The sequence below is a fragment of the Lithobates pipiens genome, unplaced genomic scaffold (assembly GCF_037356315.1).
Source record: "Lithobates pipiens isolate NorthernLeopardFrog02 unplaced genomic scaffold, aLitPip1_a1.2 Scaffold_19, whole genome shotgun sequence".
Classification (NCBI taxonomy): domain Eukaryota; kingdom Metazoa; phylum Chordata; class Amphibia; order Anura; family Ranidae; genus Lithobates; species Lithobates pipiens.
In genome coordinates, this window is record NW_027507764.1 from 365,830,789 (window position 1) to 365,855,956 (window position 25,168).

The window sequence follows — 25,168 nt, forward strand, 5'->3', positions numbered from 1 at the left end:
TCACCCAAAGAACACCATCCCCACAGTGAAACATGATGGCAGTGTCATGCACCCATAAATGCACACTGTCTGAGGCCATATACAGGCATACCCCACTTTTAGGCACACAATGGGTCCAGAGCATGTATGTAAAACCGAAATTTACTTAAGTGAATCCATACCTTTTTTCACTTCTCAATGCATGTACTGCATTCCAAAAGTCTTTTACAGGCGTAACCAATTATCTAGGCAAGCTAGCAGACCCCAAAATCGGATATGTTGTAGTCCTAGATCCCCTCTTGGTGTTCCTCAAGTTTGGTGTCCTTGACACTTATGGTTCGGGAGCAGTGCCATGTCAAGCCGACCAAGATTTCCCATAGAAGCCAATGTGTTAATACTCACAAGCGTTCATAAAGTGATGGTACCTAAAGCGGGGTGTGTACCTGCATCCCCCCCCCCCCCCTTAAAATTACTTGTGTCACATTTGATATTTCCCTCAGCAAGTTCAATTATAATATAGAAAACATATAAAATCAAACAGTAAAGGGATTGGCCACATAAAAAATAAAAAATGAAAGGAATAAACTAAACAATTTAACAAACTGGAACCCTGTCTAAAGATTGGCCTGGGCAAAGCTCTCCATACATGATTCAGTTTTTATTTTTTTCTATTTTTTTTTTTTCAGGCAGCCAGCTGAATGGGAAAAAAAAACCTGGACCCATTCCCCTAGTCACAAATTCAAAATGTGCAAATCCTCCCCACTGTTTCATTGTATTCTGACAATGGGACTCCCCTGCCTACAGAATTCACTGATTGCTGTATCTGGCTGCATGTGCTGATTGTGCAATATTTTACCAAGCCGGTTTCAACTTCTCTTGAAACAGGGACTACCATACATGGATTGAAAATATTGCTTAAATGAAAAAAAAAAAAAAAACAGAATACTCTCTGGAGATAAAAATAACTCCAAACTGGAATCCAGAAATCTCATGACTTTTGTTTTGGGTAAACAATATCACAGTTAGTGCTGGGACAAGGGTTAAGATGGCAAACTGTGCCCCCCCTTTTCCAGGTGGAGAAGAGTCTAACAGCTGCAAAATGTATGCAATGTTTGTAGCATGTGCTCAGACATTACCAATAGTTGGGGTACACTGCAGTGAACTGAAGACTTTTTTTTTTAAATTGTTAAACAAATATTGGTCTAACACAGGCAATAACAAATGTCCCTCCTTTGGTGGTGTCACTAAAAGGAGACAATTCCCCAGTGTTGGTGATGTCACTGAAAGGAAAAAAAAATGTCTGTGCATCACTGGTGTCAACCAAAGGGGGGAAAAAATGTCCTAGAGTTGGTGTCGCCAAGAGGAAAAATGGCACTGTATCAATGAAGAAAAAAGTTATAGAACAGACAAAAAATGAAAGGTGAACACACCTACTGCATTACCAATGACATTTAATAATACAATTCATAAAAGATGGGTACTCACAAACAACTCCAAATAAGCCAAAAGCACACCGTGTAGAGACATGTGCGATATACCGTTTTGGGGGCGCACATACTATATACGTGATAGTATATAGAATGTGTCTACATGGTATGTGTTTTTGGCTTATTAGAGTTGCTGTTTGGGAGTACCCACTTTTTTTAAATTATTAAATGTCATTGGTAATGCACTAGGTGTGTGCTCCCTTTTTTTTTTTTTTTTTTGTAGTTGCTGATTACCCCATCTGAGGAATGCAGCATCCACCCAGTCTTGAGATACTGATGTCCCTGTTGCCTTTCACTTTAGAAAACCCGTTAGCGCTGGAAGTGACTGTCTTTTTTTCAGGAAAAAAAAAAGTTGCTGCATTGCTGATGTCAGTCTTAGGAGCACGTACTGGCATCTATGTCAGTGGGATGAAGGAGAAATGGGAGGTGGGGTACATGGAACTAAATGGATCTGGGGGGCTTTGAGGGAGACAATGGGTTTGAAAGGGCTCGTACATGCAGCTACCAATGCTGCCCAAATCTGTGTGAATTGCTTTTCATAGGGTGTTTTACAGGTGGTAAGGAAGCAAAATGTCACCTCTTCCTTGCCTGTTCTAACTCTGAAAATACTGATTGATTGCTTGGGTTTTTAACACAATAACACAAACTACAAGAGCGGTCAATCTGAATCAGGCTGGTGTTCCCAGAGCTGGGCATTATCATTGTGATCAGTTTCTACACTTTACAAGAAAGTTATAGAAGAATCAAAAGCACTCTTCATTCTGGGATCCCACCTTCTGCACCTGAGTTATCCTTGCGCCTGCACATCGGTACGCTCCTCTGAAAGATTCATAGACTGAAATTTGAAAATGCTTCTTCTGTCTTAAGGCCCCATCTGTATCTGGGAAGGGGTGTGCCTGAAACGCTAGACATGTCCTGTGCCTCTTGTCTGTGCACAACTTTGGGGGGGGGCACAGTCACTCTGGTGAAGTAGGGGAGTTGGTAGAGCTTCTCCTTAGGTGCCATCCTGTCAATGCATGCTCCTCTGTCTGACTGAAGCCTTGGACAGAGCTTTTCCCTTTAAAGTGGATGTAAACCCAATTTTAATATTTTTTTTTGTTTGCCACAATATAGAGTATGGAATTTCAGATCAGCTGTGCCCAGTCTTGCCACAAAAAGTTGATCCAGCTCTGAGCAATCCTCATATCTTTTTTCAGTTAAATAAAATGGGCAAACTGTGAAATCTTTGTCTGTTCTTCCCCCTTGCTGTGATTGATAGGTGATTTACATATCTCGTGCACTAGTCTAAGACATGCATTATTTTTTAATTCCTACTCCCATGCTTTTCTTAAGCAGCTCTGCAAGGATTGCTGTTCCACACCTCAGCATGATTAGGCATGCTGAAGTCATATGGGGACTTTTCTGGGTTTTGACTGGATGTTGGTGATCATAGCAAAAGTTCAGTGTAAGAAATACACAGGAGAAGATGCATGTTGATAATGGGGAGTATAGAGATGGGAGGGGCGTCTACTGACATCACGATACCACCCACTGAGCCCTGGAAAACAGAACCAACCATTAAAATCTGCAGTTTTTCGGGTCTCATAGCAGACAGAGGGGAGACATTTGACAGATGAGTATACATGCAGGAGGCATGTATATCCTTCTAGATAACCAATATTGCAGTAGTTTAGAAAGGATGAGAATGGGTTTACATCCATTAAGTGAGGAGTCAAAATTGTAGCTATTGAACCATGTAAACAGGCTTTTTACAACAAGGGAGCAGAGGATAAACTGTAATACAATTGAAAAAAAGAGACCAGCACTCCCTCTGCTGGCTGGAAAGACTACAATGTATTCATATGCAAAATGCCATAATTAACCCGACAAAAAAAAATATATATATATATTTTTTCCCTCTAGACCATAAAAATATGTATATATATTTGCAAAATTTCTATTATGTTGAGTAGCCTAATTATGTGCAATATGTGCCTTTGCAACATATCAGTTAGTCAGAATCTCCTTTTTGTTTGTAACCTTTACTGGGGGATGAAACGGCGATTTTGCTTTGATCAACACTGCTGGATTTTTCACACATTGATGAATGTAGCCCAATATTCCATCCAGTTGATTTTAATTACATTTACATTGTGAATGCTCTAGAGGTCAAATTACATAGAAAAATTGCATTAGCTTGCTGGTAGTAAGTTCACCCTATGGCTATATGGATGATTTTCTCCATAAAGTAGCATAGCTAAGTCTTAAAGAAAAATATATGTATATATATATATATTTTTTTTCTCTTTGGTATGGAGTTCCCAATGGGATAAAATTGTGCTTTTTTCCCATCTTCTCTGGGGCCTGTAGCACTAGCTGCAATGTTGGACCGGTGGTCTCCCTCATGGTGGAACCTGCTCATCACTACAGCTGTCAAAGAGGCATGCTGACATGCCTTACCGACTGAATTTCACTTGCTGGTCAATGTCTTCGGGAAGTTCAAGGAGCCAGAGACAGGTGCTTGCTAGGAAAGCAGGCATCTGCTTGCTACCGTGTTTCCCCGAAAGTAAGACAGTGTCTTACTTTCTTTTTATCCCCAAAAGCCCCACTATGTCTTACTTTCGGGGTATGTCTTATATTGGAAAAAAATTGTCGAATTTTTTGTTTTAACCATAAAATTAACATTTATTAACAACCTGAACAGTATTGTATTCACCACAAAACAGTTTTATAAAAGGAAGTGCCAAGAATGTCTTGTTACAACATTGCATAACATGTAAAACAATGAAAAATGGTAAGAACGAACAGTGGAATACTGGAAGATAAAACAGATTTATGTGTGATACAGTACCACCTGCTGTATTTAATCCAGTGTGACACCTGCTGATACCCACTGGGTTACATACAGCAGATGATACCCCAGTATGCCAGTGTGTATGTTTTACTGATGTATGATTAATACTGTGTGCATTACCGTATTTTAAGCAGGAGGCGGCAGTGACAAGTGCAGGGGACGGCGCGGTGACGTATGGAGAGGGGGACGGCTCAGGCGTGGGTAGGAGGCGGCGCTCATTAAGATCAGAGGGAAATGGCAGACGCGGCGACGTATGGAGAGGGGGACGGTGCGGACGTGGGCAGAAGGCGGCGCGCAGCTAGATGAGAGGGAGGCGGCAATACCCCCGTGTTTCCCCGAAAGTAAGACATATGTCTTACTTTCGGGGTACGGCTTATATTAGCCGACCCCTCTGAAACTCCCGATACGTCTTACAATCGGGGGTGTCTTACTATCGGGGAAACAGGGTAGCTGTGAAGTTGGGCTGCCCTGCCTAATGAAAATGGTGCTTTTTCTGACGTTGCAGCTAGTGTTATAAGGCACTTAGGAAAATGGGACAAAGTACCACATGTATTTTGCCCTATTGGGTTCTGCATTGTGTAAAAAAAAAGTGATATTTCTTCAATACTCAGCATAGTGATTAATACATCCCAAACTTTGTTTTGTGATAATTTTCTGTTGGGTTGGGTTTCTTCCCATTTTTTCTAAACCTGTATCTATTAGCAAAGAAAATAGTTCTGTATGAGCAAGTTATAACAATAAAAAAAAAGTAAAAAAAATACATAAATGCATATAAAGTGTCTATTTTTCCTATCAAGGTAGTGTGACATATTCACATGCAATTTGACATAAAAATGTATGTGTTAACGTGGCTAAAAAGGGTAATTCTGTATGTTGACACAATTTTCTTGTCAAAAGATCTCACCATAAACAGGTATGCTTGAGTCACCTACACGTACATGTTTATGGCTATGTAGGGGGGGCAACAAGAAGAAATCTAGCATAACCAATCGTATTACCCTGCTAGGATTAGTCATCTGGGTTAGGTTGTCGGGGTCTGCTCTTGCCTATAGACTTTGTGTACTTTTGCATCTGGATTCAAATTTCTGCATTTTCATAGAGATCACACATTTTAAATTGGGAAAGATTAATTAGACTATGGTAAAATATTAGATTTGCTGTGTAATTACTGTCAGATGTTGAAAAGGCATCAAACTTGTAATTTAGTGTTATGATTTAATTCCAATGTACATACGTAGTGGGGATGTGTATAGACCATTCAGGGATATAATTCCATCTTCATTGTACATGTATGTGTTTCCCTGAAATGTATTGTAGGCCCCTCGGGTGCTGAAAGGATTAAATTATCTATGTGTGCACACAGAGCCAAAGCTGTGCCATCTGCTCTGCCTGTTCTACTGCTCAGCTGATATTGTTGACCCCAAGTAGAATTAGGGCCATCCAAATCCAAGCCAGGCTAACGCCAGCCTTTTGAATACCTCTGAAATGAGAGGGTTACCATGACAGCACTGCAGAAGGTGACAAGCGTTTAGGGTCAGCAAGGATCAGTTAGGATAGCGCGACAAGGATCTAAAGAAACGCAGTGCATAAAGACCGCAGCGTGCCTTTAGGAAATCTGAGCTTTTTTTAGGCGCTTTCTCCTTACTCTTTTTTACTTTATCTCCCCCCACCCTTTTCTTTTTGTTTGAAATCTTACAAGCTGCCTTAGCTTAACAATTGGAGGCCTATTCAGCTCTGAAAAGACCAAGCACAAAAGATGGTGCTTCATCTGCACCCCGAAGATCGGAGAAAAAGCCTGCAGCTGCAATTAAGGACACTTTCTGAAACCGTGCCAGCAGGTTCAAGTTGGAGGTGATTTTGTATTTAAACAGCCCTGATTAAGTCTCTAATTCTTAAAAAATAATTATTTAGAACAGGTATTAAAAAAAAAAAAAAAAGTATGAATCTCTTGAATCTTTTAGTTGAATATTTCTTTATCTATTTGTCATTGCATGGTGTATCAAGTTGGTACATATTTTTTCACACTAATTTGGGCAAATTATGTCTCTGCACAATACACTTGACCCACCTGTACATTTGTTAGGAAATATATTTGATGCAGGCTTTAGAATAAATGGACATGCACTTTACCATGTTTCATATTATTGTTGTACAAATAAATATTTGTATAAATACAATTACATGGATGACTTTTACCACTAGGAAGGACAATGGATGGACAGTGACTGGTCAGTGCTTTGCATCTCTCTTGAGAAAGGTGAGCTTTTCTCTACTGAAATTTTGGCCAAAATAAAGATCGTAGAGTGCTGTGCTTGGCTGGGAATGTGTAGTTGAGCAAAAGGGTACAGGAGAACAGCAGCCACAAGACACTCAAACTAGATATTGACAAGTGTGATTGTGTACTGTGTATACAGTGTTTATATATATATATATATATATATATATATATATATGAGTGGAGTGTGTTTATCTTCCAGAAGCCCATTTGTGAGGTCAGGCACTGATGTTGGATGAGAAGGCCTGGCTCGCAGTCTCTGTTCTAATTCATCCCAAAGGTGTCTTATCCGGTTGAACAAAAGGACTGTGAAGACCAGTCAAGTTCCTCCACCCCAAACTCGCTTATCTGTGTCTTTATGGACCTTGTTTTGTGCACTGGTCCAAATCATTTGGTGGAAGGGGGATTATGATGTGGGGTAGTTTTTCAGGGGTTGGGCTTGGCACCTTAGTTTCAGTGAAGGGAACTCTTAGGACTTCAGCATACCAAGACATTTCGGACAATTTCATGCTCTCAACTTTGTGGGAACAGTTTGGGGATGGCCCCTTTATGTTCCAACATGACTGCGCACCAGTTCACAAACAAGGTCCATAAAGACATGGATAAGCGAGTTTGGGGCAGAGGAACTTGACTGACCTCCACAAAGCCCTGACCTTAACCCGATAGAACATCTTTGGACTGAATTAGAGCGGAGACTGTGAGCCTGGCTGCCTTGTCCATATCATTACTCACAACCCCCAAAGATTTTACAGTATGTTTTTTTTTTTTTTTTTTTTTTTTTTTTTTTTTTTAGCAGACACCCTAGGGAATAAAATAGAGGTTGCAACTTTTTATGTCACACGGTATTGGCATAATTTTTCAAACACTTTGGTTATTCTTTATTCCATGAAAAAAAAAAAAAACAGTACATTTGGCAGATTTTTTTGTATAACGTGAAAGATGACGTTATGCTGAATAAATAGCTCTCCAGCATGTCACACTTGAAAATTCCACACACTTGTTGAATGTTGCCAAACTTTGGTACTTAAAAACTTGCATAGGCAACACTTGAGCATTTTTTACAGGTTACCAGTTTAGAGTTACAGAGGAGGTCCAGTGCTAGAATTGTTTCTCTCGCTCTAACGCACGTGGCAATACCTCACGTGTGGTTTAAACAGTGTTTACATATGCGGCTGTGACTTACAGGGCACAACTTACGGGGCACTTTCATTTTATTGTTTTTATTTTTTTCACACTTTCTTTTAATTTTTTTTGATCACCTTTATTCCTATTACCAGGAATGTAAACATCCCTTTTAATATGGTGCATGACAGGTCCTCCTATGGAGAGATGTGGGGTCTCAGCTCAGCTTTGTTTACATCCGCGGTCCAGACATAATGTCATAAAGGTCATAGAGATAATTGGAAATCTCTATGCTCTTCAGCGTCGACAAATTCTTTCTTCGGTTCCTAATCGCACGGGGAAGCCCTGAAAAGCATCGGGGGGAGGCAGGAGGGGACATCTAGTGGCTGAATTGCTGCTATGAGTGTTCTTATGGTGCACATAATCGCCAGCTGAAAAAATAAGATATTTGAATGATGCCTGCAGATATATATATATATATATATATATATATATATATATATATATATATATATATACCGTATATACTCGAGTATAAGCCGAGATTTTCAGCCTCTTTTTTGAGGCTGAAAGTGCCCCCCTCGGCTTATACTCGAGTCATCGAGCAGACAGACAGCGGCCATTCTATAATTCAAAAGCCGCGCCTCCGGCTCCGCCTTCGCCTGTGATAGGCGGAACACTGAATTTCCCAGCAGCCTGTGTTCCGCCTATCACGGACATCGTATCATCCTCGTACTACGGACGAGGATGATACGATGTCCGTGATAGGCGGAACACAGGCTGCTGGGAAATTCAGTGTTCCGCCTATCACAGGCGAAGGAGGAGGCGCGGCTTTTGAATTTTACAATGGCCGCCGAGGCGCCGACGAAGAGGGCACGGGACGGAGGCAAGGCACGGCACGGCACGGCACGGGACGGGACGGAGGCAAGGCAAGGCACGACACGGGACGGAGGCAAGGAGGCAAGGCACGGGACGGAGGCTCGGGACAAAGGCTCGGGACACAGGTAGGCTGGACACACACACACACACACACACACACACACACACACACACACACACACACACACACACACACACACACACGGATACACACACACACAGGGATGGGTGGATGGATGGAGACACACACAGGGATGGATGGATGGAGACACACACACACAGGGATGGATGGATGGATGGATGGAGACACACACACACAGGGATGGATGGATGGATGGATGGAGACACACACACACAGGGATGGATGGATGGATGGAGACACACACACACAGGGATGGATGGATGGATGGACACACACACACACAGGGATGGATGGACGGACACACAGGGATGGACGGACACACAGGGATGGACGGACACACAGGGATGGACGGACACACACACAGGGATGGACAGGCATGTCTCACCCTCGGCTTATACACGAGTCAATAAGTTTGCCAGTTTTTTTGGGGGTAAATTGGGGGCCTCGGCTTATATTCGGGTCGGCCTATACTCGAGTATATACGGTATATATATATATATATATATATATATATATATATATATATATATACATAAATGTTCGCCAGCGGCCCGCGATTGCAAGGAGGAGAGGCAGAAGGAGGAGTAAACAAGGCATTTCCCTGTTCTGCCTAGCAATATGACAGAGATTTACTGCTCCTAGTGATCGGGAGCAGTCATCTGTCATGTTATAGTGAGCCCATCCCCCTAAAGTTAGAACACATGGAGGGAACACACTTAACCCCTTGATAACCCCTAGTGTTTAACCCCTTCCCTGCCAGTGACATTTATACAGTAATCAGTGGGTATATTTAGCTCTGATCAATGTATAAATGTTAATGTTCCCAAAATAGTGTTGTAGGTGTCCGATCTGCAATGTCGCAGTCGCAATACAATTCTCAGATCTCCACCATAATCAGGAAAAAAATACCGTATATACTCGAGTATAGGCCGACCCGAATATAAGCCGAGGCCCCCAATTTACCCCCAAAAAAACTGGCAAACTTATTGACTCGTGTATAAGCCGAGGGTGAGACATGCCTGTCCATCCCTGTGTGTGTGTCCGTCCATCCCTGTGTGTCCGTCCATCCCTGTGTGTCCGTCCATCCCTGTGTGTCCGTCCATCCCTGTGTGTCCGTCCATCCCTGTGTGTCCGTCCATCCATCCCTGTGTGTGTGTGTGTCCATCCATCCATCCATCCCTGTGTGTGTGTGTCTCCATCCATCCATCCCTGTGTGTGTGTGTCTCCATCCATCCATCCATCCGTGTGTGTGTGTGTGTGTGTGTGTGTGTCCAGCCTACCTGTGTCCCGAGCCTTTGTCCCGAGCCTCCGTCCCGTGCCTTGCCTCCTTGCCTCCGTCCCGTGCCGTGCCTTGCCGCCGTGCCTTGCCTCCGTCCCGTGTCGTGCCTTGCCTTGCCTCCGTCCCGTCCCGTGCCGTGCCTTGCCTTGCCTTGCCTCCGTCCCGTGCCCTCTTCGTCGGCGCCTCGGCGGCCATTGTAAAATACAAAAGCCTCCGCCTTCGCCTGTGATAGGCGGAACACTGAATTTCCCAGCAGCCTGTGTTCCGCCTATCACGGACATCGTATCATCCTCGTCCGTAGTACGAGGATGATACGATGTCCGTGATAGGCGGAACACAGGCTGCTGGGAAATTCAGTGTTCCGCCTATCACAGGCGAAGGCGGAGCCGGAGGCGCGGCTTTTGAATGATAGAATGGCCGCTGTCTGTCTGCTCGACACGCTGATCGAGCGGGCAGACAGCGATGACTCGAGTATAAGCCGAGGGGGGCACTTTCAGCCTCAAAAAAGAGGCTGAAAATCTCGGCTTATACTCGAGTATATACGGTATATAATAATTCCATAAATCTATCCCCTATCTTGTAGAATTTATAACTTTTGTGCAAACCAATCAATATACACTTATTGCATTTTTTTACCAAACATATTAAGAATACATATTGCCCTAAACTGTGGAAGAAATTCATTTTTTTTTTTATTGATATTTTTTGGGGATATTTATTATAGCAAAAGTAAAACATATTTTTTTTTTTTTTGTTTGTTTATAATAATATAAACACAGATGTGATCAAATACCACCAAAAGAAAGATATATTTGTGGGGAAAAAGGTCATCAATTTTGTTTGGTTACAAGGTCGCACGACCGCACAATTGTCAGCTAAAAGGATGTAGTGCCAAATCACAAAAAATGCTCTGGTTAGGAAGGGGGTAAATCCTTCTGGGTCTTAAGTGGTTAAAGAGGAGCTAGGGGGAGGTCGGGGCAGAGTCCACCGTTACAAATACTGTAACTGCTGACTTTTAATGTAAGGACACTTAACCTGTCAATTTGTCACCCGGTTTCGGGTACAGGTGTCAGTATTGTAAGTAAGGGAAACGGGCAGTGAAGCCTTCAGGTTTCCTACTGTGCATGCACAAGTTCTGCTGCACGTTCTGAATGGTGCAGCCCTCTTTTGGGACTTGTGTGTTAACCAGAAGGTTGTGGGGGAATGGAGGAGGGTCTGGAAGTACTTGTAGATGTCTGCAGTGATTTTACCTGGAAGTTAAAACCAGGTACCCTCTCCCCCTAAAAAAAAAAAAAAAAAAAAAAAAAAGTGCCAAATGTGGCAAAGGAGGTGGGTAGGGTGCGGTCAAGCAGAGCTTCTCCTTTTAAGTGGAATTTATCTAAGCCTGAAATATATAGATACATTCAGATATATAATGTATATTTGGCTGAGATCAGGGGCTTTTTAGGCACTTGCACACAAAATATTATAAAATTACAAATGTACTGATTATAAAAATACAATCAAATCATCATATAAAATCAGCAGCTAATCAACCACAAGGGTAGGAATACAGAGACCATCCTCACACCTACAGGTAACAACCACATGTAAAATGAAACTCCCAATATGTTTGTTTTTCAGAAAATCTGTATCGCTGGGGAATATTTCACCTAAAGTATGAATACAGAGAGATAATAAACTTTTCACACAAAACAGGAAAAACCAATAATTGTCATACCCCACTATAACCACTTAACAACCGGCCCATAGCCGAATAACGGCTACGGGGCGGTTGCTTAACTCTGAGAGGCCGTTAAATAACGTCCTCCCAGAATTCCGCTCTCGAGCGCCCCCTGGGGCGCACACTCGAGAGCATCCTTGACCGCCGGTTCTGCAGGACCCGGCGCATCACGGTAAACGGCCGCTCATTGGAGGGGGAAGAGATCGGTGTCAGCAGTGCTGTGGGCTGCATCTGCAGTGCCCACAGTGCTGCTCACCGAAAATTAACCCCTCAATTCCCTGCCAATACTCTGCCATAAATTGCCATACTCGGAGATACCCAGCCATACCCAACCATACTCTGCAATACCCAGCCATAGTCGGTGATATCCTGCAATAGCCAGCCGTCATATGATGTCTTTGACTTTGTGCGGGGATATCTGAATGATGGGTGTAGCTACAGGCATCATTCAGATATCTGCTTTTTCAGCCGGCGATTCCCCACACCATAAGAACAATCATAGAGGCTGTTCTGCTGCTTGATCGTTCTTAGAGGAGGTGAGAGGGGACCCCCCCCTCCCTCCCACCGCCCTCCGGTGCTTCTATCGACTCGCCGATACGATCAAAGACAATCTTTTTTTTATTTTTTATTATTTCAGGCTTCCCAGCCTAGAAGTGAGATGCGGGGTCTTATTGACCCCATATCTCACTGTAAAGAGGACCTGTCATGCAATATTCCTATTACAAGGGATGTGTACATTCCTTGTAATAGGAATAAAAGTGATCAAGAAATGTATTTTTTGGGGGAAAAAATGTCAAACTAAAGTAAAATGAAAAAAAAAAATATTTTAAAGCGCCCCTGTCCCCATGTGCTCGCATACAGAAGCGAACGCATACGTAAGTCCCGCCCACATATGAAAACGGTGTTCAAACCACACATGTGACGTATCACTGCGAACTTTAGAGCGAGAGCAATAATTCTAGCCCTAGACCTCCTCTGTAACTCAAAACATGTAACCAGTAAAAAAAAATGTAAAGTGTCGCCTATGGGGATTTTTAAGTAGCGACGTTTGGCGCCATTCCACGAGCGTGTGCAATTTTTAAGAGTGACATGTTAGTCATCTATTTACTCAGCGTAACTTCATCTTTCACATTATGCAAAAACATTGGGCTAACTTTACTGTTTTGTTTTTTTGTTAAGCTCAAAACTGTGTTTTTTTCCCCCAAAAAATGCATTCGAAAAATTGCTGCGCAGATACCTAGCGGGATAGCAAATAAATGATGATTTTTACATGTAGGAGAGAAATGTCAGAATTGTCCTGGGTGCTCCAGAACGCCTGAAGGTGCTCCCTGCATGTTGGGCCTCTATATGTGGCCACGCTGTGTAAAAGTCTCACACATGTGGTATCGCCATACTCGGGAGTAATGGCAGAATGTGTTTTGGGGTGTAATTTGTGGTATGCATATGCTGTGTGTGAGAAATAAACTGATATTATGACAATTTTGTGAAGAAGAAAAAAACTTGATTTTGCAAAGAATTGTCCAAAAAAATGACAACTTCAAAAAAACTCATCATGCCTCTTACTAAATACCTTGGAATGTCTTCTTTCCAAAAAGGGGTCATTTGGGGGCTATATGTACTTTTATGGCATGTTAGGGTCTGGCTTGTGATCCATTTTCAGATATTGGCACCATAGCTTGTGGACTCTATAACTTTCACAAAGACCAAATAATATCCACCAATTTGTACTCATTTTTACCAAAGATATGCAGTAGTATAAATTTTGGCCAAAATTTATGAAGAAAAATTACTAATCTGCTAAATTTTATAACAGAAACAAAGAAAAATTCATTTTTTACAGAATTTTTGGTCTTTTTTCTTTTATAGCACAAACAAAAAAAACCCAGTGGTGATTAAATACCACCAAAAGAAAGCTCTATTTGTGTAAAAAAAAAAAGACACAAATTTCATATGGGTACAGTGTTGCATGACTAAGTAATTGTCATTCAAAATATGAGAGCACTGAAATCTGAAAATTGGTCTGGTTATTAAAGGTGTTTAAGTGCCCAGTGGTTAAGATCTATGCATTGTCTGCACTCACTTTGACATTTGATGCAGTGCATTGTTAGCCACAGGGTACTCTAGAGGTCTAGGGCCGTGGTCCATCGCTATTAAATCAAGTCCCTGAAGACCCCTTGAAGGGTATTTCCACCATAACAGATGGAGCCTAGACTTTATCTCTGACTTTTACTGTATTATGGGGCTATGTTTCGAATGTATTCCCTTTACAGTGAAAGCTTTTAAAACTTGGCGCTAAAATGCAATCACAGTCTCATGTAGATGACATGTTACTTCATACCCTTGGTCACACACTTTAACACCACTTCCCCCTCTAGCCCTTATAAGGTACTCAGGTGTTTACTCATGCCTTTTTGCAATGAGGATTTTTTACAGAATGGTCTACACCTGGGTTACAGTGTTTCACTTATGTACATGCTAAGCCTATACTCACCTGATCATGTAAGTACCACTCAAGGTAGTGCTCTCACTATGGCAGTGACCAGGCAAAAGGGAGTCAATGCAAAATTGCAGGCTAACGTTCACTCTGCCACAGGCCTACATAGTACTTAATCTCAGAGTGTCGATGTATCCCTTGCACAAGAACAAGAACTTAACACCAATCTCTGCATCCAATTCTAGCTCTATTTCAGGCATGTAACAAGCAGGCTATTTTACTAAAGCAGAATTCTCTGCATCTGTTACATTTCTTCAGACAGATTACAACCTTTAGTGTAAAACTATAGGCAAACATTATTATTATTTTTTTTTTTTTGATGCATCAAGGGAGGATTTTAACTCCCGACATTTTTTTGCCATCCATGCCCCATTGCAGAGATTTCCCTCAACTTCCTGTTCCATAGCCAAACAGTAGGTGAGAAGAGACCCCTGCAAATTAGGGGAATTCCTTGGGGACCCCTAGGTCGTCGGCACTAGTGTCTTCATTGGGAGATTTACCCTCTTACTTTTCCAGGGTCAAACCCAAAATCTGGATTTTCTTTTTACTTTCACTTTTTACAGGTTTTCCTTCATGACATGGATCCCTGGGATTGGAGTGAAAAAAAGAAACCTAGGCATGGCCAACATTACTCCTTAACCACCATCTTAGAAGAAATATCAGAAACTTTTTTTTCCCCAAATGGGTGTTAATTTCTTGCAACTTCCAAATATCCAGAGTAAAAGAACCCAAAGTGGCACAGCCATGAAAACAACTGTTGTACACCTTTACAAATGTGGAGTTTAATAGGGGTGTAATACCACCTTGTAAAAAGTTTAAGTGCAGTCTCCCTTATAGTTAAAGATCTAGTACATTTTTGTAGGTTATATAATATATCCTCCTAATCTTGTGGAGAAAGCTGTATATCCTCCCATTTTAGCATATGGAGTAGAGCAACTAGAGACACACTGCTAGCTAGAAAGTTGTATAAAACAAAGTCTCTTCACCCTTGGAAAAGGACGACAACTTTGTTCATATATAGTAGGTGGAGCAGTTGAAGATTATGAATAGCAAGAGACATAGAAGGTTAATTTGCTATAACAGAGGTTTTCCTGCTGTTGAATGTTTCTGAGATATTAAATGGGAGCAAAAGTAATAAAAGTAGAGTTGTCTTGCAGCGCCTATAGTTATCAGCCTTTTTTATCTTCCACCAAAGAAGGCTTCCAGAAGAAAAGCAACTGTGATAGTGGGTTCAGCTAGAAGGGGAAGCAAGCAAAGGGAAAGAGACTGCTGCAACCAAACAATATTTGAGTTTATAGAAAAATCTGATTCAAAGAACTGAGCCACCAGCTTAAGGGGGTGGTGTTAACGCTTGCTTATATAATGCAGACAGTTTACACAACACATATTTAATATTATTATTTATTATATATTCACACTCTGATATTGAAGTAGACTAGAGCAATACAGTGGGGATGTATAAAACCAGCCTCAAACTTAATTCAGTGGACCTTTGAGTCGACAATATTCCACTGGGTAATTAGTGTAAATTTGGAGGACAGGCAGTACAACTAAATCTTTGGCAGACTAATGCCCCTTTAGTTTGAGAATTATAAAGAATGTGTCTGGAAAATCTTGGTCTTTTATTCAGCCAAATAATTGAATTGTACCTGAAACTTATCTAGAAAGGATTTAGGAATATTGGTAAAGCAAACCATGGGTTATGCAATTTTCCTTACTTCAACCACAGGTTGAGGGAAAGAAAAATGCTAAATTATCCCATCGACAGTGTTGATGAGGCAATCTCTGCTGCTTCACCATTGTATTTTGACAGTGGGAGGTTTCCCTGCCTTCAGAATGCAATGACTGCTACTGGCAGCTATAGCCACCAGTAGTGATCCCACAAGAAAAGACAGACAGGCTGGTTATACTGAAGTCAATCAACTTTAGTACAACCAGCCTGCCTATAAAGCAATATGCGGGCAGTTACTGCTGAACCAGACAAATGTCAATCCATAATTTGACTGCCTAACCAAGAACCAAAGCTCTGAATAAATACAGCAGCTTGGGAAGAACACTCATTTTAAAAGCTGTAATTCTTAAGAAAGAGAGTATGGTTTTCAAAATTTAAGTATGTTATGAATTTTAGTCAACATAAGAAGTACATTTTCAAGCTGTAGTTATATAATGGATAAAACTGGCTAAAGGTACACACTTTCCATTTTAGTTTGAGGGTATGTACATCCAAATCTGAGGATTTTAAGAATAGCCACCCCTTGCTTTTTCAAAGGACCAAAAGTAACTAGATGTATCAAAAGCTGTTTCATAGCCAGGTGTTGACTCCGTTATTGCTCCATCAATTAACCCCTTCAGATCCGCACTATAGCCAAATTACGGCTACAGCACGGACCTAGTTTGCCAGGAGGCCATCAATAGACTTTGCACGCTTCCCACACGCCCCCTGCAAGGCTTGTGCTGTGATCGCCGAGTCAATGAGCTCTCATATGTTTTTGAAAATGATGAAAGAAAATTTTTTTTTTCAATTTTCAAAATTTGGGGTGTCTACTTTCCAAAATGGGGTGCTTTAAATGCTTTAAAATTGTGCACAAACGAGTAGTGGTGACAAGCTACATACATTTTTAAAAGCCTTAAAGATTACTACTTTAGATTTACAGAGGGGATCTATTACTAAACTTACTGCCCTCAATCTGACCTTCGCGGTGATACCTCGCATGCATGGTACAATTGCTGTTTACATTTGACGCCAGACCGACACTTGCGTTCGCCGTTGCACGAGAGCAGGGAGGGACAGGGGTGCTTTTTTTTTGTCTATTATTATTTTTTCCTTTTTATCTTATTTTTAAACTGTTCCTTTTTTTTTATTATTATCTCAGTGAATGTAAATATCCCCCATGATAGCAATAGGTAGTGACAGTTACTTTTTTTTTTTTTTAAATGGGGTCTATTAGACCCTAGATCTCTCCTCTGCCCTCAAAGCATCTGACCACACCAAAATCGGTGTGATAAAATGCTTTTCTTCGGCCATAGAGATGATTGGAGCCATTCTGGTCTCTGATCGGCTCTCTATGGTCAGCTGGCAGAATCACTGGCTGCATTCTCAGGTTCCCTGTTGGGACAGCAGAGCCGGAGAAAAACATGGAAGACAGTGGGGGGGGGGGGGCATTTCCCCCACTGCTTGTAAAAGCAGTCTAGAGGCTAATTAGCCGCTAGGATTGCTTTTAGATGAAAGCCGACCGCTGGCTGAAAAGAATGATGCCAAGATGATACCTAAACCTGCAGGCATCATTCTGGTATAACCACTCAGAATCCAGCAACATACCAGTACGTTGCTGGTCCTTGTTGGGCATATATTGTAATCTTCTTTTTTCATGCAGCCTGTGGGCTGAACGAAAATAAAGATTGATCGGTGGGTATGTCCACCATTAGAATACTTCCCTTCATCCGCCCACTTCTAATGATGGGCATACATGCACCATTTATATATGCCGAAGCATGGGGGCATCTGCCCGCTAAAGTTAGGAGTAAATCGCTCCTCCACCTCTGCTGCCCCCATGCTTCGACATAAATGCTCTTTTTTAACTGTGGTGGTGAAATCGCCTGACAGCGCTGGGGTCACGGCTTTATATATCGTGAAAGCATACGCTGTTGCTGTCAACATAAATTAGTAGCATTACAGTATAATAGTAAGACATACCATACCTGCTAAGCAAATACAAAAATTTTTTAAAAATAAAACATTTTTAAATGCAATTTGTGCCTAAAATAGATATATGCCGAAGCATGGGGACATCTGCCCCAAAAGGTAGGAGCAAATTACTCCTCCACCCCTGTTGCCCCCATGCTTCTACATTTATGCTCTTTTTATTTTTTATTTATTTTTTTAACTGTGGTGGTGAAATTACCTCCGATAGTGCTGGGGTCACAGATTTATTTTATCGTGGGAGCAAACGCTGTTGCTCTTTAAGATAAATAAATCCATGCTGTAGCTGAATGGCGTACCTGAAAAAATAGTTAACCATAAAACACAGTAAACAGTGAAGTATAACAAAAATTGCATACCAAAAAAGCAAACATGATCAAACATAACAATAAAACATTGCAGAATAGTATACAGTACAAAAAGACCAGAACAATAGAGAGAGACAGAACAATAAAACAACAATTATTTTATTTTTTATTTTATATATTTTTTATTTTTTTTACACTTTTTTTTTTGTAACTAACTGTTGTAACGGTTCCAGGTTGGGGTCTCTCAAAATGTGATGGCATCTTGGGAGACCCTGTGAAAGTGTGCCTAGTTTGTACAGTGCTGTACCCTACGCTAATACTCAACTAGTGTATGGTAGCGTTCAAAACATTCACCAATGCAAAGACCAGGCTTGTCAGGACAGTGGGGACAATAATTATGCGTGTGACACATATATCTGCACTTGCTGCAGACACAACATCTTCTTTGGGGTGCTCGTTGGGTAGGGGTACTCAGGAGGACATAAGAAAAATGCCTCTCATGCAACCGGCTTACTGCATTTGGATTGGGAAGGGGAGGTGGAGCACCGTCTGGAAACAGAATGGCTCTGACGATCTCTTCCTGGAATTTAAGGAAGGATCAAGTCCGTCCTGAAGCTTTGTATAGCACATGAGCGTTCAGCAAAGCCAATTGAAATTAATAAACACTTTTTTGTACCAGCGTCTGGCCTTACGGGCAACTAGGTATGGTGCCAACAACTGGTCGTTGTGGTTTCTCCACAACACCAGAAGGGAGGTAAGAACGAAAACATTCTTATTATTTCTCCACTTCATAGCGGGCAAGTTATTACACTTCAAGCAGGCTCTCTCCTTCAGCCTAAGACGGGAATCTACAAGCTGCTGGAGCAAGCCCCTGCCATTAGGTCGCACAGTGCCACATCCTCCAATCTGCTAAACAAACAAGGGACTAAAAAGTGGCACGCTCGTGTAATAATTGTCCCGTACATAATTGCCCCGTACAAGCACCCCTTTCCAAATAAGGGTGACACCAAGTCACACACAATCTTGCCATAAAACTACTTGTATAGCCTGTGGCCCTGTCACAGAGCTTATACATCTTGACCCCGTATCTGGCACGCTTGCTGGGAAGGTATTGTTTGAAAAGTGGCCAGAAAACTTAATCAGGGACTCTCAATGCAGACAACTTGATGGGGAGTAAACAAGTCTGCAAAACATAAGTTGAAGTGGTTTACGAGGGGCCACATTTTGTAGAGCCGATCATATCCAAGGTCTCCACAAGGATGACAGAGTTCATTGTTGTTGAAATGCATGAACCACAAAATCTGCTTGTATCATGCCCTGGTCATGGAGGCAGAGAAAACTATATTTTGAATTGGGTCAGTGGCCCAATATGACCGCAACTCACTCTTTTTGGTTATGCCCATGAGGAGGGATAGGCCCAGAAAGAGCTTCAATTCAGAAACCGTAATTGGTTTCCAATCTCTGGCAAGGGAGGACTGGGGAATAGTGGCGATGTATCCACAATAGATCTATAGCGATCTTCTGTGAAAAACAGTGAATAGAAATTAAGTGACACAAAATCAACTGTTTCCACCTGAATGCCGGTTTGACCAGTGAATGGGGGAAGTACGGGTGCTGCAGAAGTGGTGGGCTCCCAGTTAGGATTGGCAAATGCAGCAGGAAGGGCACTATGTGCACAACAGGCTTGTGTTGGTCTTCTTGGTGGCAGCGGAACACTACTTGTGCTTGCCACGTCACCACTTGATACTGCAGTGCTCGTTTGACTACGACCAGGGTGTACTAGGCCGCTGGTGCTTGGGGGTTCACCAGAAGTATGAATGACACTAGTACTTCTCTGCTCCATACGAGGGACCTGCAGTTCTTGCACCTCAATGACAGAAGAAGATGATCGGGGTCTGGTAAGCCTGACCATGGCAAGGACCACAACTCCATCGACAGAGCTATCTGTCATGGAGCCGCTGTCGGACTACAGGATCGTATTTCGAGCTTGAATCTGACAGATGTGTGACTTCCTCTTCACTATCTGTCATGCTCAGAAATGTGTAGGCCTCTTCACTAGTGTACCTTTGATTTGCCATTTTGGGCTCTAAATTTAGTGGTAGACTAGTGAGACTCGCAGGTAAAAAAAAAGCTCCTAGGCTGTCAGCGACTGTATGAAAACGCTACCATAAAAACTGTAAGTGATCACAGGGATCAGGCCTGACTTTGCGAATGCTGCAGTTATGTGTTTTGTAAGTGACAGTGATCGATAGTGCACTTGGGTGGGGTGGGCTGGGCGGAGGGGCAAAACACAGGTGCTAACAGGTATCTGGGCTGATCCCGCTAACACTGCATTTTTGGGAACCCTAAAGTGCTGGGGATGCTAGTATAGATCTGAAAAGATATTGATCTGTTCAGAGATTATACCACTAAGGGAGGTGTATGCTGCGTACGTGGGTGTTAGCCGTACCGGCACTGACCTGACGCTGCCTGGGGCGACACAGATCCTATCTGACCCTAAAAGCTAACTTATATCACCCGGGATCAGGGGGTGAAACCTTTATTAGGTAATTAACGGCGGCTGCCCTGACACTATGAAAAAAACAACTAACTAACCAGCATCACTCGTAACAGTTATACGGTGATCACTGGTGAACGGGTTAACTAGGGGGCCATCAGGGGGTTAAAACCTTTATTAGGTAGTATATGGGGGTACCTGACGCTATAAAAAGCTGACGGTGAACCTAAATACTTACCTGTCTAACTAGTGTCACCTGTGACACTAATACAGCGATCAGAAAAACTATCGCTGAAACTGGCGACAGGGCTGATCAAGGGCTTAAACCTTTATTAGGGTGGGTTAGAGGGGTACCCTAGACCTAAAGGGGCCTAACACTAACTGCCCTACCACTCATACCAGTCACAAATGATACCAATGCTGTAATCGGTGAAAAAAAAATGCTATTGGTGTCACTGTGACAGGGGGTGTTGGGGGTGGGGGGTGGCGATTTGGGGTGAAAAGGGTGCCTGCGTGTTCTACTGTAAGTGTAGTGTTGGTGCAAAATCACATTGATGTCTTCTCTCCTCAGCGCTGGAGGAAAAGACTGACACGAGGGGAGATAACATCACTTCCTCTGCCCCTGTTTACATTACAGGAGCAGAGGAAGGATTCCGTTTGCCGCAGGCGATCACGAGGGGGTGGCCATGAATCGGTGGCCTCCCCCTCAGCATGGGTCGCTCCCGGAATGATGCCAACCGCCTCAGGCACCGGGGGGGCACAATGTACCCCGCCCGCATGAGGCAAATGATGTACCCATGCGTTACTTTGCCTGCCCGTGCCATTCTGCTGCAGTATATCTGCGTGAGGCGGTCAGCAATTGGTTAACCACTTAAAGTAATTATGTATGACCAATAATAGTCTATCGTTTCGTGTAAAGTGAGGTAAATGGGCTTTGTTCATTTATTTTTATTTTTTATCAATTCTGCTGATATAAAGTTTGAGATACTCCTAAAAGCTCAGCCCTACAATCAGTTCTTGCTGTAATTTCAGTATGTTATGTCAAACTGTAGCTAAATAGACAAGGGCAACAAACAACCAGCAAGAATCTGTATTTCAGTATGATGTTGTTACACAGCAGTTGGAGCATTTGCTGCCTTCTCTACTCTTCTGTTTAGATGCCCTAGCACAGTGTTGTCAAAGTCTGATTGTGTGTACGGGGCATTAGCCTTATCCATTTCCCCCCATGACTTCCTGGATTTGCTGTCCCTTTTTAAAAACCTTTTTTTGTAAGGTGTAGCTCATATTAACCCCACCTTGCAACACCCTGTGCTTCCTTGGGATTTCAACGTTGTTTACTCTACCGTGCAGAAACCATCCATTGAACCTATTGATGGTATTCCCTAGAGGATCTCTCATACAAACTAGGCTTTTTAAACAATATCACATCTGCCAGTTTTGGACCTGGAGACGCTTTCCTATAAAGAGCCTTTCCTCATACTAAACATTGACTAGCTTTTCTTGCACACAAGTCCATCCTTTCTTCCGAAAGTGGTCTTGGTATTCCACTTCAATGAGGAAAATTCCTTCCGTCCTTATATCTTGAGCCTAAGCATCCAAAGAAAATAACTCCACATTAAAAATCTACTGCTCCAGTCAGACAGAACGACAAATTCCCTTTGTCCTGTTCTTTGAACCTGGCAAGGGACATCATGCTTTAACGTTTACCACTGCATGATGGATCCAAAATCTGCAAGAAAATTACTTTCCCAAAGAGATCTTCTCCTGCGCTTTTGCACGCCCATTCCACCAGATCGGTGGTTGTTTCCTAACCTCTAAAACCCAGTTGTGTAAGGCTACAACCTGGGCTTCTTTCCAAAATGTTTTAAAGTTTTACCAGGTAGACATATGCAGCAGCAGGTCTTTGAGGTTGGGTCTTCTGGGGTTTATTGTTGGCCCAGTTCTTTTTGTGTTGTTGTTGCCAACCCTTTCTATTTTTTGCTTAGGGACTCCCCATGGTGTATGAATATTATGTCTGTTTACTGTGCGAGTAAGTTAAAGGGAGCTTTGAACTCCCTGTAAATTCCATATTTTGGGAGTACAGGACACGGGCCACCCGTCCTTCAACTGCTAGGTTTACTCTTCTTTGCCGGCTACAGAACTGAGCTTTGCCAGTGTACAATCACCTGAAGACATATGCCTATAACCCATGGTGTATGAATATTCTGCTGGTGTCCTGTACAGATTAAATGTATGTAGGCCAAAATTCTCTTTTCCTTGTTATCCTGCTTTGTGTCATGGACCCATAGCGAGTATGAAGATCAAAAAAGTCACAAGTCCTTAACACTTTACCTGTTCTGGGTTGGTGACTGGTGACCGAATGGGAACTACCATTTTCAGAAGGCATGCCATATTTAATTGCACAAAGTATTTTGATGTGTTCATTTTTTTTCCCCCCAACATTTGTTGGTTCCAGCTGTTTAACAAAGACATTGAATGCTATTAAATTAACTGTATGATGAAACCGTCTCACCACCCAGTGGATGTGGCTCTTTAATGTTTGTGTTCCTATGGACTTAAAAGTGCAAAGCCCATACTTCTAAACTCAACTGTAGTTGAGAGAAACAACTGCTATTCATTGACAGTGCCATTAATCATGGATTGGGGCTTTAAAAAATGATGACCAACAATTCAGTTATTAACACAGTTGCTAGCTTTTGACCTTTTTACAAATTTTTTACAGTTATTGACACAATCCTTTGGTTTTAACCTTTTGCATTGTATCTTCTGTCACTGTTTTAATGGAGCTGTAAACCGATTGAAAATATGACCCCTGCTTGTAGACAGGAAGTTGAAATCAAACAAAGGGCAACTTGAAGGGAAACAAAGGATGTCTTACAAAAATGCAATCTAATAAAAATATTTGTCATTAAAACTTGCAGAATGGTATTAAAAACACACTCTGATACTATGTAAAATAATTTACAGTATGTTAAAATCTTAGAGGGGCCTGTAGATGGATGGATCTCACCCAAATAGTGATGCAATTCTGAGAAGCTCCTGAAATGTTTCCTTTTTTTTTTTTCTGGGGACAGCCCTACCCTCATGAAATCTGACATACCAAGGAATTAACTGCGTGGTCTCCTCTACTCACAATGCTCCCTGCAGATGGGGACTGAGACCTTAATACAAGCTCCAGATATGCTTGACTCTTTAGGATTTGTGGCTTTACTTCTTATCCGTATGTGGGCAATCCCCTTACCATAAGCTGCAGGGGAATTTGCTATGGGGGTTTGCCCCCTACAGTCCAGGTCTGGAACTATATACTGGCCTCCAAATGGTACCACAAACAACAAGGTGCCTCATTTTCTCCCTGAACAGTGGTAAAAAATACATCTGAGCTCAACAATGTGTATTACATGCACACTGAGGGTTAGCAGGCATCGTGGTGAATGGGTGCCGTACACGGCTATTCCATTGCATAGGAAACTAGCATGCAGCAAGGGCTGAGTTGTTGAAATTACCTTTAGACATGGTGTTCTCAGTGTAAATTTAAGCGATTGAGGCAGCAGATTGTTAACAATGTGCCTTCCCCCTTCCTGCATGCATACAGGACTCATTGTCCCCATGGAAGCATCCCATCACTTTCTAGAAAGCTGTTCTCAGGAAGTGACAGTGCCTCTGGGATGAGCTTGGCTTTATCATGGAGGCTGTTGCACTCTCCTACCTTGCCACCCAAGGGGTACTCTTCATCTAGAGTATTCCGGATGGGCAAAGGCCAATATGTTGTTCGCTGATATATGGTGGGGTACTGCTTGTTGTTGTTTATCTGTTTAATCCATCTCCCTATACTTTGATAGTTCTGATTGGTCAGGTTCATCCAAAAGCTGCATTCTTTTTTCAGTGGAACCTGGTTATGGGGAGGGACACCTGACTTGGAGACCCACATATGTATATGGTGGGCCCTGAGGTGGGTGCTGCTTCTCACAGGAGAATGGACACCTTATGTACCCCCCCCCCCCCCCCCCGTTGCTAAGGTGGAAGCTGCACTTGATCTCCTAGTTAGCTTTATAAGTTGAGGACTGGGGAATTCTGGAAGTAGGACTCGCCTAGCAGTAGATGGGACTACTCCAGGGCCCGTCTGGTCCTCATAGTTGTGATTACATTCTCCCTTCTTTATTCTGTGGAGGCTCTGGATACACGTGTCCAGACTCACCCTTTGGTGTTTGACCCCTTCCCCACCTCAGAGAGGCAGGCCGTATTTCCTCCCCTTTATTGTACCCAACCTCCCTCTTTGGCCTCATGTACACTGCTGCTGCTAAACGGTTGTTTAGGAGCAGTTGGACAATTTTTTTTCAACTGCTTCTGAACTCTCCTCTGTTATCTTATCAGTACATATACACAGGGTCGTTTACAGTCGTTTCTAGGCAGTTGAGTTTAGAAGCTTTTTTTGGAACCCCAAAAAATGGGT

The 25,168-nt window shown here is 42.4% G+C and overlaps 1 protein-coding gene across 1 annotated transcript in view; it reads left to right on the top strand.

Annotated features, from left to right (window-relative positions):
* The window catches only part of CDKAL1 (CDKAL1 threonylcarbamoyladenosine tRNA methylthiotransferase), a 1,106,309-nt gene that overhangs the window by 500,841 nt on the left and 580,300 nt on the right, over positions 1-25,168 (top strand). The gene's annotated exons all lie outside the window — the stretch shown is intronic.